Here is a 15,819-nt window from a genome sequence, read left to right as displayed (position 1 = left end):
CAATGGTCGCTTAATGCCATTGTTCCTTCACATGCCTTTCTCACCAGAGCCTCTCTTCTTCCCCATTTTCCCTGAGAAGATTAGCATCCCATCAGGCACATGATACACTGTGGCTGACCTAGTCCTTCCGTCACATCCATCCAGCAGGGAGGAGGGGAGTGACAGGCAGGTGCTCATACGGCTTTGGTCATCGTATCGTGTCCCCCCCCTTCTGAAATCAATTAAAAAACATGATTTGAAGTTGAAATTTCCTCTTGCCAGCTCTAGTCTCTCTCCTTTTCCATTATGAGGTCACCTCAAATGAGAGCAAAGCAGACAGATAGGGCAGAGGGATAAATCACCATTGCGAAGAGCCAGATGTCCATAGGGAAGCCTGGAGCATCTGTTAGAGGCAGCTCTGGGTTTAAATACCCCATGGGAAGTCCCTGGGGACTATGGTGGTCCCTTGTGTGTTGGTAATGCCCAGGCATGGAGATGCTGTTAGGTGCTGTTCTGCTGGCAGTGTGGGAAGAATAGTGCCCTGTACATTTTTAATCTGTTTTTGTAGCCTTACATTTCAGCCCAGAGTGCTGCAAAAGGACTTTCACAGGAACATCAGTGCTGTACAAATTCCAACAAACCAGCTGGGTTGTGGGAAGTACCAATTTCATGATCAGTTGATTTACAAATCCTTATTTTTGTTTAATTTCTTTAGATAAAAAAAGAAATCAATTTTACTCCTACTTATTATTAGCTCGTTTAGTGTAGTATAACCCTCATTTTTCTAGATTTCTTACATCCAGATCATTGGGTTATCTGAAATGTAGGTCTGTAATAGTAGGTGACACTGAATACGTGTTAGTATACACTTCTACTTGCTCACAAATCAACACTTCCTAGGGACTTATCCTTTCTGTTACAGCTGCATTTGTAAACCCAGCTAACTAATTTTCAAGGGCCAAACATTTAGCTATTCCAGAGGGACACAGCTTCACTGATGCCCACTGGGCTGAAATGCCCAGCTGAAGTAAGCAGCCAGGAACCCACCTGCAGCATTCAGGGTGCCAGCCTTGAGCCCTCCCCAGCCCCAATGAGCCCTTGTGTTGCAAGGTAGACCAAGATATCCTGCATACAAATGCGTTGAACTGAATCTGCCAGGGAGAGGAATCATTGCATTTTATCATTCCTATTAAGGAAAAGCAGGAAAAATCTTCAAAAACTACAGGGTCGTTTTATTTAATATGGGCACACACTTGAATGCAATCAAGTAACAGCACTGTAACAAACTCCTGCTCACACAGAGAGCCTGACCCTGTGTGTGTGTGTGCCTGCTCTTAATGTGCCTCAGCTATGGGCTACAACACGTTAACTGAAGCTTATTTTATTAAAGTCATTTGATGTTGTGCCAAGCTGTTGGTGTTAGCCCTCTGTGCTGCTGCAAATCAGACAAAGCTGTGTTGTCCTCTGCTCTGCACAGAGTATTTCCAGGGAATAACCTTTCTGTACTTTCTTGGGAAGCGGTTGGGTGGAGAGGACAAGATGGCCAGGTAGTCGCCACCATTGCTGTGGACGTTGCATTAGGGATGGTGCAACCTCTGCACTGCCTGTGAATTTTCATCAGTAGTTGGGATTGGGACTGATTAGCATCAACAGTTGGGCGGCAACTCCACGAAATCCAGAAAACTCAAAATCAGTTCTGCATGCCTCCTTTCCCAGTTTCCGTCTAGGAGAAAGCATGTACGGATAACCTCTTGTTTCCAAGGTAACACCAACTTGTTGGTACAACAATTGTGAACCATTGCATGGCATGAGGTATCTATTTGCTTACATCTCTGTCCTATTTATTATTGTATTACTTGTGGGTTTATTATCTTTTCATTTGTGTTTCTCCTAAACAAGACATCAGTTGCCTACATTTAAAACTGGGGTTTGATATGAAGTAGAAGGGGTTCTGATTAAGCAGTTTTCAGGAAGCAGCATTTAGATTAAAAAGAAAGTGGCGGGGGGAGTAAAATTAGGGCCACTCAGAGATCAGTATCATGGGCACAACATATCTCCAATCCATATGCCCTTCTGCCTGGCTCATTGCTTGCTAAGGGGGCACTACCTAGTGTTTCCAAGGGGAGGGTTTTTGTTACCTGGATGGCATTTTCATTACCAGCCTTTAGAGCACTCCTTGCAGTGTTGTGAAAAATCCACATTACAGCCCCTGAGCACCTCGCAGCACCTCTGTGGGAGAAGGAGGTAGACCAAGTCTCCCTGTTTATATTTGCCCTCTGGTACATCTACTTTTACTTGAAAACCATGCTTGTTAGCAGGCCAGCTTAAAGAATAAATATCACACCGCGTTTATTCTGTCAAAGATATGGGCAGGCACAGGTGTCAGTGTCTGTGCTGAAGCTGGTAGGAAGGGAGGTGAAGAGGAGGCTGTCCGTGCCTACTTGACAGTTACTTTATTCCTGCCAGTCTCTCTGGGAGCTCTTCCCGGGGTTATGTAGCTGTTGGTGAATCTGTCCTGCGTGTTTCCTGGCACATTAATGGGGAAATCAGATCTACAGGTTTGGTTGCATCACCTTGTTTTCACATATGTTATATACAAACCATGATAAAACTGTTCAAACTCGCACAATCCTCTTAGTGCAAGGCCAGAAGTCCAGCTTGGAGATCCCCAGATTTGACAACTCAGAATTTCATGTGCTTTCTCGAAGCATTAACCTGTTCCTTAGAAATGTCTGGGACATTTTTTTCTTTATTTATTCTCCCAAAATACAGCATATTCCCACCTAGTGGCTCTAAGTTTAGCAAGGTTGTGGACAACTCCATGGTATCTTTTGCTCCAAGCAGTATTGCTCAGCTTTGGTATGAGGTGGAGTTACCAGTGCAGCTGCAAAGCAGAATGTAGATGTAGGATAATTGCTGCCTCTCCTGTGGTGATTCTGCTAAAATTTTGCAGGCACTATAGAAAAGTACTGTACAGCATTTAGATTTTGTCTTATGTCCGTTAGGATGATGTGCTTTCAAACCAAGAAAACACCTGCTCCTTACCAAGCTTGGATTTCCTATAGTACTGTACCTACACAGGCAAGAAAAACAAACACCAAAATACTCTGAAAGTTTCATTCCTTCTGCATGCTGGGTGAGATTTCCCCATAGGATTTTGTAGAAGATGGGGAAATAAAGTGCTTTCAGAAATAGAACCAAGGTATGATAGTAAAGCTTTGTTAACGAGCAGTTACGGATTTACGGTTGCTATTGGTGCCACTTAGTAAGAATTACCCTTCAGTATCTTCTAAGCTGTCTCACTTCACCTTGTCAGTGCAGGGAAATATCCTGATAACCTGTTGTGGTTAGTGTTGTCAGAGACTAGTATTCCATTGGCATGATCAGCCTCTTTGGGTACTGATGATTAATTTTCTGCACACTGGAAAATCATGGATAAAAAGGGATTACATAAACACAGCGAATCATAGAATTGTAGAATTGTTTAGGTTGTAAAACACCTTTTAGGTCATCAAGTCCAACCTTTACCCCAGCACTGTCAAACCCCGTCCCAGCGTGTAGCATCTACATGTTATTTAAACACCCCCAGGGTTGGTGACGCCACCCCCTCCCCGGGCAGCCTGTGCCAGGGCTCGGCCACCCTTTCCATGAAGGAATTTCCCCTCACACCCACCTAAACCTCCCCCGGCACAAGGTGAGGCCGGTTCCCCGTGTCCTGGCGCTTGTTCCCTGGGAGCAGAGACCGACCCCCCCTGCCTACAGCCCCTGCCAGGCAGCTGTAGGGAGCCACCAGGTGCCCCTGAGCCCCCCCTCTGCAGGCTGACCCCCCCAGCTCCCCCCGCCGCCCCCCCCCAGCCCCTGCCCCAGCCCCTGCCCCAGCCCCTGCCCGGCTCTGGACACGCTCCAGCCCCTCTGCGTCCCCCCTGCCCTGAGGGGCCCGACCCTGAGCCCAGGCCCCGAGGGGCGGCCGCACGGTGCCCAGCACAGGGGGACGGGCACTGCCCGGGCCCTGCCGGCCACAGCGCTTCTGACAGCGGCCAGGGCGCTGCTGGCCCCCTTGGCCACCTGGGCACGCTGGGGGCTCCTGCCCAGCGGCTGTGCCCAGCCCCCCCGGCCCTTTCCCCCGGGCAGTTCCCAGCCCCCTGCCCCCAGCCCGCAGCTGCCGGGGGCTGCTGTGCCCCACGGGCAGGGCCCGGCACTGAGCCCCGCTGCCCCTCACACCACTGGCCTCGGCCCCTCGGCCCGCCTGCCCAGAGCCCCTGCAGAGCCCCCTGCCCCCCGGCACGGCAGCGCTGCCCCCAGCTGGGTGCTGTGTAATGTCTGTACGGGTCCGGAGCATTTCCCAATAAATAGGCCTTCCAGGCTGAAATTTTAACCTGCTATGCTGGAAGTTTAATTTCTCTAATTCCTTTTGACATTAAGACTGTTCAAATGGGGAAAGGTTCCAGGAGCAGGCCCTGGAAAGCACGCAGTTCGGTAAGCGATGATTGAACACCCACCTCTGAGTTTCTCTGCACTCTTTTTTCACAGTCAAGAATAGCACCGAATCCAGAGGAACTCCTATTAATACCAGAATCTAGTTAAATAAATCGAAACCCTTACTGCCAGTCTGGTATACCTTTGTGCTCCCAGAGCAGGTCTGATCCCCTCAGTGGGAGGGCTGGTTGCTCGGATGCTGTCAGCTGGTGTTTCTGGTTCTCCAAGGAAACTGAGGTATTCCTCCTGCATGAGGTCTTTTGACGTCTCTGCTGAGAACGAGCTTTTAGGGTGAGCAGCCCAGTTCAGCCAACCAACTGTTTTTTTCCAGTGTGGCATCTTAACTTTGCTGAATTATTCAGAAGATTTCCATCAGAGAAAACCCAAGGTGACAGGGGCTCCTCCCTGCCTGGTGCAAGTTACACACCGAGGAGAGCCCTGCCCAGGCGTTTGCAGGCTCCGCGTCCCAGCACCCCCATTCCTGCTGTGCATCAGCTCTCCCCCACCACATGCCAGCAACTTATGACCCTGTGACGGCCTGGGAGGCAGCTCAAACAGGCAGGTGCCTACCTCTGGTGAAATCTGCGGAAGTTTTTACTATTACTGGAACTACTCTGCTTGTGGGTTTGCCTTGATGTTTTGCAAAGAAGTAAGCAGAGCGCTAAGCCGTTTAAGTGCTGAATTCCTTTTGTTTCTTGAAAGCCCAATGCCTGAGTGCACTACGAGAGCAGCCAGGCATGGACAGGGGGTGTGCAAGTGACATTTCAATGAAAATATTCAGCTTCCAAGGAAAACAACAGACAATGGAGGGAAGTGCCGTGTTTGCCAGGTTCCTTAAGGAGTCTAGCAAGGACGCACTGTGTTACAAAACAGTGATATGCATGCCAAGCCACTATCACATCAGGATGCTAATTAAAGCAAAACATAGATCTGCTGCACCACACTCCTTAGGTGAGATTTATTCCCGTACTTGGGTTTTTATTGTGCCTGTAAAACATTATGCAAAAGACAGAAGGAAATCTCTCTGCATTCACAATGGGATTTACATAAATGATAAAAGCAAGCTGGGTTCTTTAGCAGCAGAAAATATTTATGTCCAAGCATCTGAGAGATGCCCCTCAGCATCACCTTTTTCTGCAGACGGTGTGCTTATTGCCATTATTAGCAATAAGAGCAATTCTAACAGGGGCAACATCAGCAGTAAACCACCGGAACACTGGAGCTGATGAGTGCAGGGGATTCAGTTTGTTTCATGGTACGGGATGGGCAGTTGCACACACACAGACTCTCCTCTTCTTTATTTCCAGTACTCTTGTCTTGGATGAGTTGTCTCAAAAGAGCCAGCTGAAACTAGTGCCTGGCACCCACTGAAAATACACTGGGTCTATGTCAAAAGCTTTGGATCCCATGCTTCCTGCACCTCCTTGTGCTGCACAGGGATAAGATGTGTGGTAGATGTATGCGGCAGATGGGTCTCATAGTGTTTATTGGCTAGGACACTTAATGGATGGGCCAGGGAAAGACATCTTCCCAATTCCTGTTCAAGCAAATATACATTAATTCTTTATCAGTTGTTGGATGAATTGTTCACTTGGTCTTGTGGGGATTTTTCGAGCAAATGCTACTTCAGAACTACAGCACCAGGAAGGCTGATGCACATCTGGGCATGCCAGGAAGAAGCCTGAGAGGTTCCAGGGGAGCTTTGCTTGGACTTTGACACAGCTGAGCAGAGACTTAGGGGTTCTAGTTAGGCAAGATTTCACTTCCCCACAAGCTTGTGGAGTGAAACATCAGTGATTTGGACAAAACAGCTTTTGTGAGTCTGCAGTAGAAAAAGAAATGGCACTAACTACAACCTGTCGTTGAAAAAAGTCTTCTGCTGCTTCTATGGGTAAGAGTGTTTTGAACTGGGGAGGAGGGTGCTATAGAAGGCACAGCTATCCAGGGGATGGATCCAGCTGGTGAATGTGGAAAGCAAAGTGGGACAGCAGCAACAGGGTTGAGCATGTGTGACACGAGTGGGAGCATCAGACCATAATTGTGGGAGAAGCACTCAGGAAAATGAATCCTGGGCCCATCACAGCCTTCAATGTGAACATACCGCAGACGTGGGCCCAGACTGCAGAGCTGGGATGTTAGATTTTGAAATTGTCCTTATTATTTGGGCATGTGTAATACAGGTTTCGATTCCAACCCGTTTCTACTGCTAAATGCAGTCAGAGGTGGTCTATCAGTACAGCTCAAAAAAAAAAGACATCCTAAAAAATAGTCATGCCTTATCAAAATCTCCGAAGGCATATTGACTGGACAACACAGGCCACCCTGCTAAAAGGGTAAAGGAGTTAATCTCACTGTACCACAGTACTTTCTCATGGAGCTTTGCAAGCTGCTGACCACATAATAAACTGACCCCTGGCATCGTGCCCCTGGGAACTCGGTAGCAGCTATTAATCCAGCATCAATTTCACATTTTTTTCTTTGAGGAAAAAAGATTATTACATCAGCTGGGTTACACTGGTGAGTGTTCAATACAAAGGAGTATCTCACCTTTTCCAGTGGCTGAGTTTGTAAGCTAACTAGGAAAGGTTGATGTCAGGGTAGAGATCAGGGCATGCGTACATTTGTCAGTAACAAATTAATAGACTACAGGGTGATCACCAAAATGACTTTGAGACACCTGTAATTTTGTTGATCTTGTATGATCCTGAAAGTGTGAATGTGTTCATTGGGTGGTCCTAGCTGCCCTTAGCACTTTGGTTCTTCTTTTTTTCTGGCTATGGTAGGGGTTTTGGTAGCTCCTACTCCCTGTGTTGCCTCTGAACGCAGCACCTTCTCCTGGGAATGGCACTGAACAGCAGCCATGTTGCTTCCTTGTGCTGTTTGATGTGCAAGGGCTTCAGCTGTGGCTAGGAGCAGGCATTTTAGAGTCCATGGGCATCAGTCCAGCCTTCCTACAGCACCACAGGAATAGTGAGGATCTTCTTCAGCTTGGGGACTATAAAAGACTTTCTCATGATGATTTCCAAAACCACTTAGAGCTAGTCACCTTCAACAAGTGTAGATGACTGGCGACACCCCTGCTCCAAAGCTTGCACTCAGTATTGTTAGCTTAGCCTGAAGTGTCTCAGTATGGACTCATTAGCGACACAACACCAAGGGTGGGTTTTTTTCAGTCAAAGAATTATGCTACATCTGATGGAGAGTGATTTTTTTCCCTGTAGCCTTGGGACTAAAGAGGTAATGGAGAAATGTTTCCACATTTTCATTGAATAGACAACATTTTAAAGTTGTTTGCTTTTACAGAAATGTGAACAGTTCAGACAAAAATAGATTTTTTCTTTAATATATCTATTGTTGTGAAGATGCCGTTGTCAATATGGAAAACAAGAAGTTTGGCCAAAGTTCCAAATAAACTTTGTTCTAATGTATTATTCTTTATAAAGTTACAGAAAGATTTGAAGTTCTCATAAATCAGACAGGCACATCTGACTATTTTCCTATACTGGTGAGTACAGTGAACAAGTACTTTCTGAGAGTTATTTGGTGTAATGTCCGGTCCCCAGCAAGGGCCAGTACCAAATCCTTAGGGTAAGAGTATGTGCCTTGATTGTTTTTTTACAGCAAAGAATTTTGGCAGCATCAATGTGAGTTTCTTCCTTCAGCCCACGAACAGTTCCCTTGCTAACTCCCACTTTGGGCTCCCTGTTGCAGCTGGGCATGGGTGTGTATGTACCTGTATTGTATAGCTTAGTCTGGTATAGGCAATTCATGGGGCAGCAATACATATATCTGTCAGTAATCCTGTATAGTATCAGTGCTTCCCTGAGAGCAGGAGTGAGGCATTTCTCTCCAAACAGCAGGCAGGTGGCTATTTAGAGCCCTAGCAATTTTCTCTCCATTTAGTTGGCTTTGAATAACCATCTCCTTCCTTTCATGCTTTGCCCAGAAGTTTCATTGCTGGTTACTTGATGTTCACATAGTCACTGAATGAGTCTTTTACATTTAGTTCTGCATCTTTCAGTACCTGGTAATTTACACTGTGCTGCACTGAAATCAATTAAATAGCTGGCATTTAATTCAGGAGGAAGGGGCTTTGCAGCAAGGCAGATAATAAATGTTAAATCCATCTATGCCACAGTATGAGAATTCATTATGATACGGTAGGATCCTTCTCAGGCATGACGTGGAGGCATTCTGATTAAATGGTTACACTCGCTTAAACAAAAAAGGACTTCCATAACAACCTGGAAAGCTTTGAAGTGGAATAACACGGCATCGAAGCAAGATGCAAAATTAACATCGGCATTCATAAGTCCATTCTTTCACATGGTGAAATCATTATTAAAAGTTGGGTTTTCCTCCTGAGTTTTCTTCTGGAGGAAAGTTGTACAGGACTGTGGTAAAGGGGACAGTCGTAGGCTCACGAGTGTTACATATCAGTGCGTACCAGAAGACATTTAATGATTTTTTGGCAAAAAACCAGGCTCAATTTCCCAAGCATGTCCATATCTCAGCTCCAACCTCTGCTCTAGGTAGCACAGTTAGGTAGGTTACTCTGGTCAAGGGTCTATAAGCACTTCCAGAGCAGTGTTGCAATAACTTGTAGTTATATTTGTATTTTATTATCTAGAAGCCCTGTGTACAGCTTCTAGAAGAACCTATCAAGCAAGGTGATGATGAAGCATTATCATCCCTTTCATATTCACACTGAAAGAAAAGATCTGTTGCTTTACATTTTGTCTGGTGCTTTCCCCCAGAACTCTTCAAAGGGCATATTTTTAAAGCCAGGGAGATTCACATAGTTTTCTGTGGCTGCGCTGGGGGTGAGGGCCCTAAACAAGATTGTGCAAAACCTAGAATTTTTAATGGAAATAGAGGTTGCTGTTTGAAATCCTGTTTTGACTTCTTTCCGTAGTTCTGTGGTTACCTCTTCTTACAGAAACTATTTTCACAGGACTGCAGAAGTTCTTGCCATAGTCTTCTGCTTTTAAATTTCTCCCTGGAAAATTATTCAGTGGAAAATAAATGTGGAGGATTTTGGTTTTTTCTGTTTTCTGAAATAGTGGTTAGGTCTGCTGTACCCAAACTTTTACTTTTTTAAGCATTTTATAGAAAAAGAAAATACTGCTGCTGGTGAAGCCGTTCTTTGATGCGTTTATAGAACATGTGCTCATTTTATTCTGATTCATTCCACATGGTTATATCTCAGCCTGTAAAGGCCATTTTTTCCCCTAAGTTGGAGGAAAAGTGTGTTCAGAGATCCAAATCCTTATGTCTTCTTCTCCCTTCTTCTCCAAGACAAAATTACAATTTGGGGCTGTGGGATCCTGGCTTAGCTGTAAAAGGGTTTCTCTACTTCAGTACTGAAGGTGGTTTGGAGGAGTTTGGTGTTTATTCTGTCTGATTATTCTGTTGGTTAGTAGCATTTAACCACTTTTTAATTCTGTTTTCTTCATCCCTAATTGATGATACTCTAAGGAGCACTGATATCCTTGGGTGAGACATAGTGGAGGTTTCAAATGTCCCTATGTCCTGCGGAAAGACGATAGCCCTCTCCAAAATGCACTGTAATGAAAAAGAAGTCAGAAACATAATTTGAAATCCACTGAAAGAGGGCTGAGATTTTAAGACCTATAAGCCTACAAGGAGGCAGCATTACTAAAAACTGGGGTTGGCATTCTTAATATTAAAAGCCAGTTAGCAAAATAAAATTCATGCAACTATTGCAACAAATAGTTTTTGCCATTAAAACTCTGCCATGAGCATCTTACAGCTCCATAAAAGGGGTTATTCCTTTAGGAAAAAACAGAGCCAAGCATCCGTCCTGCCATCGTGATGAAGTTGTGACAGTGTTATTAGATATACTCAGTCCTAAATTTCATGGTCACCCTGTTGCAAAACATTACCCAGTACCACTGGACAGGAGAAGTGTATTAATACATAATTAAGCAATATTGAGCAGAGGGGAGGGAAATTACCTTGCTCTGATTGCTCACCAGCTTTATCTGTGGGAATATTTATGTCACTGCACCCCAGGGTCTTTTCCATCATTTAACACTTGTGCCCCTGTAAACATGGGGCAGGACCATCTGCAGAAAGTGTTTCTGACATTTTGCTTCTTGGTGCTGGAAACTCTCTGCCAGAAGCTTTTAAATCTGCTCTTTTCAGACAGTTTTGCAGCTGGATTTGCTCTATAGAGGTTTTGCTTCATGTTGCTGTTGTCTTGCTTAGTTTGAAGGGTGGCGAGAGAAATGTAGGTTAGACTTCTGTCACTAAAGATTCAGTCATACTTTAGATGAAATATATTTTAAAAAGCAAATCTCTTGGGGAAAAGCATTTTATCTTGCACCTTCTTCCCCCAGGAGCTTCACATGGCTGTAGGTGGACTCCCTTTCCTTGCTATTGAGATGTGGCCACTCAGGAGAGCCACAGAAGCTCCTGGAAACAGCTTATAGGAACATTTTGGGGAGAGACCATTCTCCTGCTGTGTATGGACATTTACTTTATAATTGAGTGGTAGTGAGGAGCGCTGCCTGCAGGCAGAAGGAGCCAGGGCTGCTGCCAACAGCACTTCCCACCAAGCTGGAGAGAGGTGCTTTTGAACAGTCAGTCTCTCCTTTAATCCTGGCCCCACCTGAGCTCAATTAACTCAAGAAATTTGCCAGTGCATTCATGGCTGTGTATGTTCAATAGCGTAGTGCAAAAATGCAACTGTTTGTACAACAGCAATGGCAAACAGCAATGGGGGAGGAAAAGAAAGAAAAAAAGAAAAATAACTGATGTAGCTGCTGCTTGTGCACTTAACTGAAGATCTAGAGCTGCTCTCTGGCCTAAGTATCCTTTTCCTTGCAGCATGCTGTTAAATGTGACCATGCTGATAGTCATATAATAGGTTATCACCTGTGGCTGAGCTGCTTTCCTGGCCACGTGCCTGCTCTCAGCCCACTCCATTTGCATGTACCTTCATCCAAAGTGTTCTTTCTGTACAAGGTGTTTTGCTACAATTTTCCCATGTTACACAGGTGAACATACCACTCTCCAAACCTGCAACAGCAGAGTGGGCCAGAGACATCCCAAAGGGGACTGCACTTGATGCTCATCTCATATTCTGCATATTCAGGTGCTGTAGGTCACCTGAAGCCAGTCTGTAGGTTATAGCCCCTTGGATTCCAGTGGGAGGCAGGCACAGGTATATTTTTTATTGCTTGGTTGCTTTTCCTGATGTGTGACAGCCTCTGGCAAGGCGAATGACATAATGGTGTGCCTCTAATGTCTTGAAGGACCACTGCAAATACTCATCAGCTGTTAATGAGTCAGGAAGGATTAGTTGGCTCTAAATTTCAGTACACTGCTGTGTGCGCTGCTGGTGCAGCCCCTGGAGCAGGGGCTCCTGCTGCAACCAAAGGGACAGTGGCAGAGGAGACAGCTCATGTCCTGAAGGAGAAGGAGGAGGAGGAGGAGGAGGAGGAGGAGGAGGTGGAGGAGGGAAAAGCAGAAGCTGAGCCATATGGTAGAAAAAATAGAAGCAGACACAGTATCTCAGTGGTCGGTGCTCATTAGACTGTCTCTGATGCGCGGGGAAGACTGAGTGCATTCTGCTAGAGGAATTGGAATGTTCTTCTGTAAGCTAAAAAATGTAGCGGAATGGGTAAGGGACAAGTCTCTTTATCTGTGGAAAAATATTCTAGCCTGTTTACCAGCACTGTGTAGTAGGAACAAGGGGCTGCTGCTCTCCAGAGTCTTGCATGGATTTTTTTGTGGTTAGAGCACACTCTGAAAATCTTGAGATCTTTTCTTACTCTATCATTGATTTACATTGTGGTCTCAGATCATTTTGTCTTGTAATTTCCCTGCCCACAGAAAAAGAACACTTTCCTAATTAATTCTGGGTAAGATTAATTGGTTTTGTGGTGGTTTTTTTGTTAAGTCAGTGCTACTCTTCAAGCAGTAAGTTGTTAAAAGAAATAAGAGTACTGGAATCTGACCTCTGGCACTGTCCACTGAGGAATACTGTGGTCCATCTGGGAATGAGCCAAAGTGAGTGGACTTGTTTGTTAGCATCTATTGACTATTTGGAAAAACGTATTCGGGTATGCTTTGATTCCCTCTGGTGTTTCCCTAGGTAGCCTATGTTGTACAGTAGCTGTGCAGTGTCTTTATCCTTCCATCCCATCCAGGGCTGTGCAGAAACCTATAGAGAATATAACCCAGGCTGCCTGGTGACTCAGTGTAACAGCATGACTGGTGATGGCCATCGTCATTGCATAGATTTATTTATCCTTATGGCATAGATATGTGGGAGTCTAAAAGAGTAGAGGCATGACATCCAAAGTTAAAAATCCACTTAGATAAAGCCAGGATTTCACCTACTGTGCCTAGATATGGATGCAGGCAAATGCATCATACCAGCGATGGAGGGGAACAAAAAGAGGCATCAGTTAAAACTTGGTAAGGGAGAGCTATAAAACAGCAGCCTAAACCCAGGCTGGAGAGAAACTGAACAGCAGTATCCCAAGTTTTAATATCCATTTCTTTACGCTGCAGGCAGGTGAAAATGTTTATTGCAGATATGGGGATGAAGGAGCAATGTGCCAAAGCACATGGTACAGCAGTCTCGCTCCATCGCCTCCCTCGACTTTGGGGGCTGCGATTTGTGCTCTCCCTGTGCAGAGGGAGTGAACTGTGCCTGGCTCTCTGGAGGGGCAAGGTGAGGTGGGTGATTTTGGAATCTCCAGTGTGCCCAGGTGCCCTCCAGGTTGGAAAGAAAGGCAAGCTGGCTCTCTTCCCCATCTCTCTCTTGTTCACATGCGAAAGAGTGAGCTCCAAGTAATGGATGCCCTGGGATGCATTGCAATAATGAGTAAGATAACTAATAATCAGCTCTATGTTTGAAATACTTATTGTCCTCAATAATAAACACCAGAAAGTGCCTTTGGAGCAGGATTCTTGGGGGCATGAGAGCCTTTGACTTGACATATAAGCCTTCAAACCCACTGACTCTGCTGGGAAAGTTGTCTGGGTGCTTGGGCATCTTATTCCCACTCTGGGGCGTAGATATGAATGACATTTTTTACTACATCTACACCACTAAATAAAAAAGGTCTGTATCAATGCTATCCTGTGTCCAGGCACTGGCCAGAAGGATGGCTGCCTCAGGGTGAACTGGCCCAGGGGAGCGTGCCAGCAGCCCTGACAGCTTGGGCAGTTGCGGGACATGCCCTGTTCCCATTCAGGGACAGACTAGGCACAGCCTCCGTGCCTCTGGCCCTCTTTCAGGAAGTGGAAATAACAGCTCTTACTGCCACATGTGAATGCTGTGAGGATAAACATGTTAAACTCTACGGAGTTTTGAGGTAATATCAGTTTAGGCATGTAAGTGTGTCAAACAAATGCATTATGCAAACACCAAGTGGTTTAAAGTACAAGTTCTGGCACAGTGATATTGCTTAAAGGCTGGTTTAGTTCAGTTTCAAAGGGTTTCTCAAAACATGTCATCTGAATCCTACTCCCTCTTTGCAAGAATATGGACACTGTCACCAAAAAGCTGTTAAAAAAGAAAAGCAAAGCAGCTAAAAGATTTCTCCTGGTTTTATTTTCTTTTTAGATTTCAGAGCGAGACATATCAGTTCATCCGTCAAGCATTGCTGGTCTGGCACTGGTACTGCTGTCCGTCACTCTGTGGCATGAATCACTGCAGCAAGAGTTTCTCCCTGGCATGCATTTTTCAGAGCTTTCTGACACAATTCAAACTTCAGCCTGTCCACAGTCTCACCACTGGCACGAACACAAAAGTTTTAGAAGTACTTTGCAGAATTATATTCTGCCAACCTAATTCCCACCTGGAGATACCAGCCCTTATTTAGCCACAGGTAGCTCTGCACGGTGATTAGGTCTCTCCCAAATGCAGGACAAGGAGAAGAACAAATGGAAGAGGGAACCTGAGCTAGCAGAAGGAGCACTGACCCGGTCTTCAAGACACTTTCTTGTGTACCTTCAGCCATGCATACACCATGCCGGTGTGGCTGTTAATGTGAAATTTACTTTCTTGCTGTTTACTTATTCTGTAGCCTCTTGGTAGTAAATTATATTCATGGCCTCCAGGTCATGATCCTGTTGAATAATTATTTGCAAGGCAGAAGAAATACGTACTGTTTTTACTCTATTTGGACTCTGAATGCATAAATATTCATCTTTTTTTTTTCAGTCTGAACACGCAAGTGCCCTTTAGAATGTGAATATTAACATTGCTTTCAGAAAACATGTTTCCTTTCCCATGCATTACTTCTCACGTAATGACCCATTTTAGAGAATTCAGCATTATTTATGTTTTTCAGAGAAATTCCTAAGCCAAAAGGTATCCTACTTTCCCTCATATTGAATTCTCACTCAGCAGATAGCATCAGATTCTAGTGCAGCTCCGTCTTGTACAATTAACCTGTGAAGCCTTTGCCTTGTGAAACTCCTTGGTACAGAGAGATGGAAAGTAAATACAATTGCTTGTAAGCTTTTACTTCTGGTGATATGTTCAGAATTTTTTTGAAAGTTCTAAAGCTTTATCTTCTGACAAATGATAGAATCATGGAAGGGTTTGGGTCAGAAAGGACCTTTTAAAGATCATCTGGTCCAACACCCCCATGCCATGGGTAGGTACATTTTCACTAGATCAGGTTGCTCAAGGCCCCCATCCAGCCCAGCCTGGCCTTGAACAGTTCCAATGGTGGGGCATCCATGACTTCTCTGGGCAACCTGTTCCAGTGCCTCACCACCCTCATCATAAAGAATCTTTTTGTCTCATGTCCAGTCTAAACCATCTTTCAGTTTAAAACTGTTGCCCCTTGTCCTATCACTGTGGGTCCAGGTAAAAACTCTGTCCCCATCTTTCTTTCATAAGCCCCCTTTATATGTTGAAAGGCTGCAGAAAGGTCTCCCCGGAGCCGGCTCTGCTCCAGGCTGAACCACCCCAGCTCTCCCAGCCTGGCCTCACAGGAAAGAGGCTCCAGCCCTCTGACCGTTTTTGTGGCCTCCTCTGGACCCACTCCAACAGGTTCGCGTCTGTCTTGCACTGGGGACTCCAGAGCTGGTCGCAGCACTTCAGGGGGGTCTCAGGACAGTGGAGCAGAGAGAGAGAATCACCCCCCTCGCCCTGCTGCCCACACTGCTGGTGATGCAGCCCAGGGTACGTTTGGTTTTCTGGGCCGTAAGTGCACACTGCTGGCTCATGCCCAGCTTTTCATCCACCAGTATCCCATCCAATAAGTCCATCTGTGTTGGTTTGGTGAGCAGCAGGTCCAGTAACACTTCTCCTCTGGTTGGACTGTCTATCACCTGGATTAAAAAACCTATCCTCAACCTGCTCTGAATGTC

The 15,819-nt window shown here is 45.4% G+C and overlaps 1 protein-coding gene across 3 annotated transcripts in view; it reads left to right on the top strand.

Annotated features, from left to right (window-relative positions):
• The window catches only part of CAMK1D (calcium/calmodulin dependent protein kinase ID), a 230,405-nt gene that overhangs the window by 138,474 nt on the left and 76,112 nt on the right, over positions 1 to 15,819 (top strand). The gene's annotated exons all lie outside the window — the stretch shown is intronic.

The sequence above is a fragment of the Falco biarmicus genome, chromosome 5, assembly GCF_023638135.1.
Source record: "Falco biarmicus isolate bFalBia1 chromosome 5, bFalBia1.pri, whole genome shotgun sequence".
Lineage (NCBI taxonomy): Eukaryota > Metazoa > Chordata > Aves > Falconiformes > Falconidae > Falco > Falco biarmicus.
This window is presented reverse-complemented; position numbering and strand designations above follow the sequence as displayed.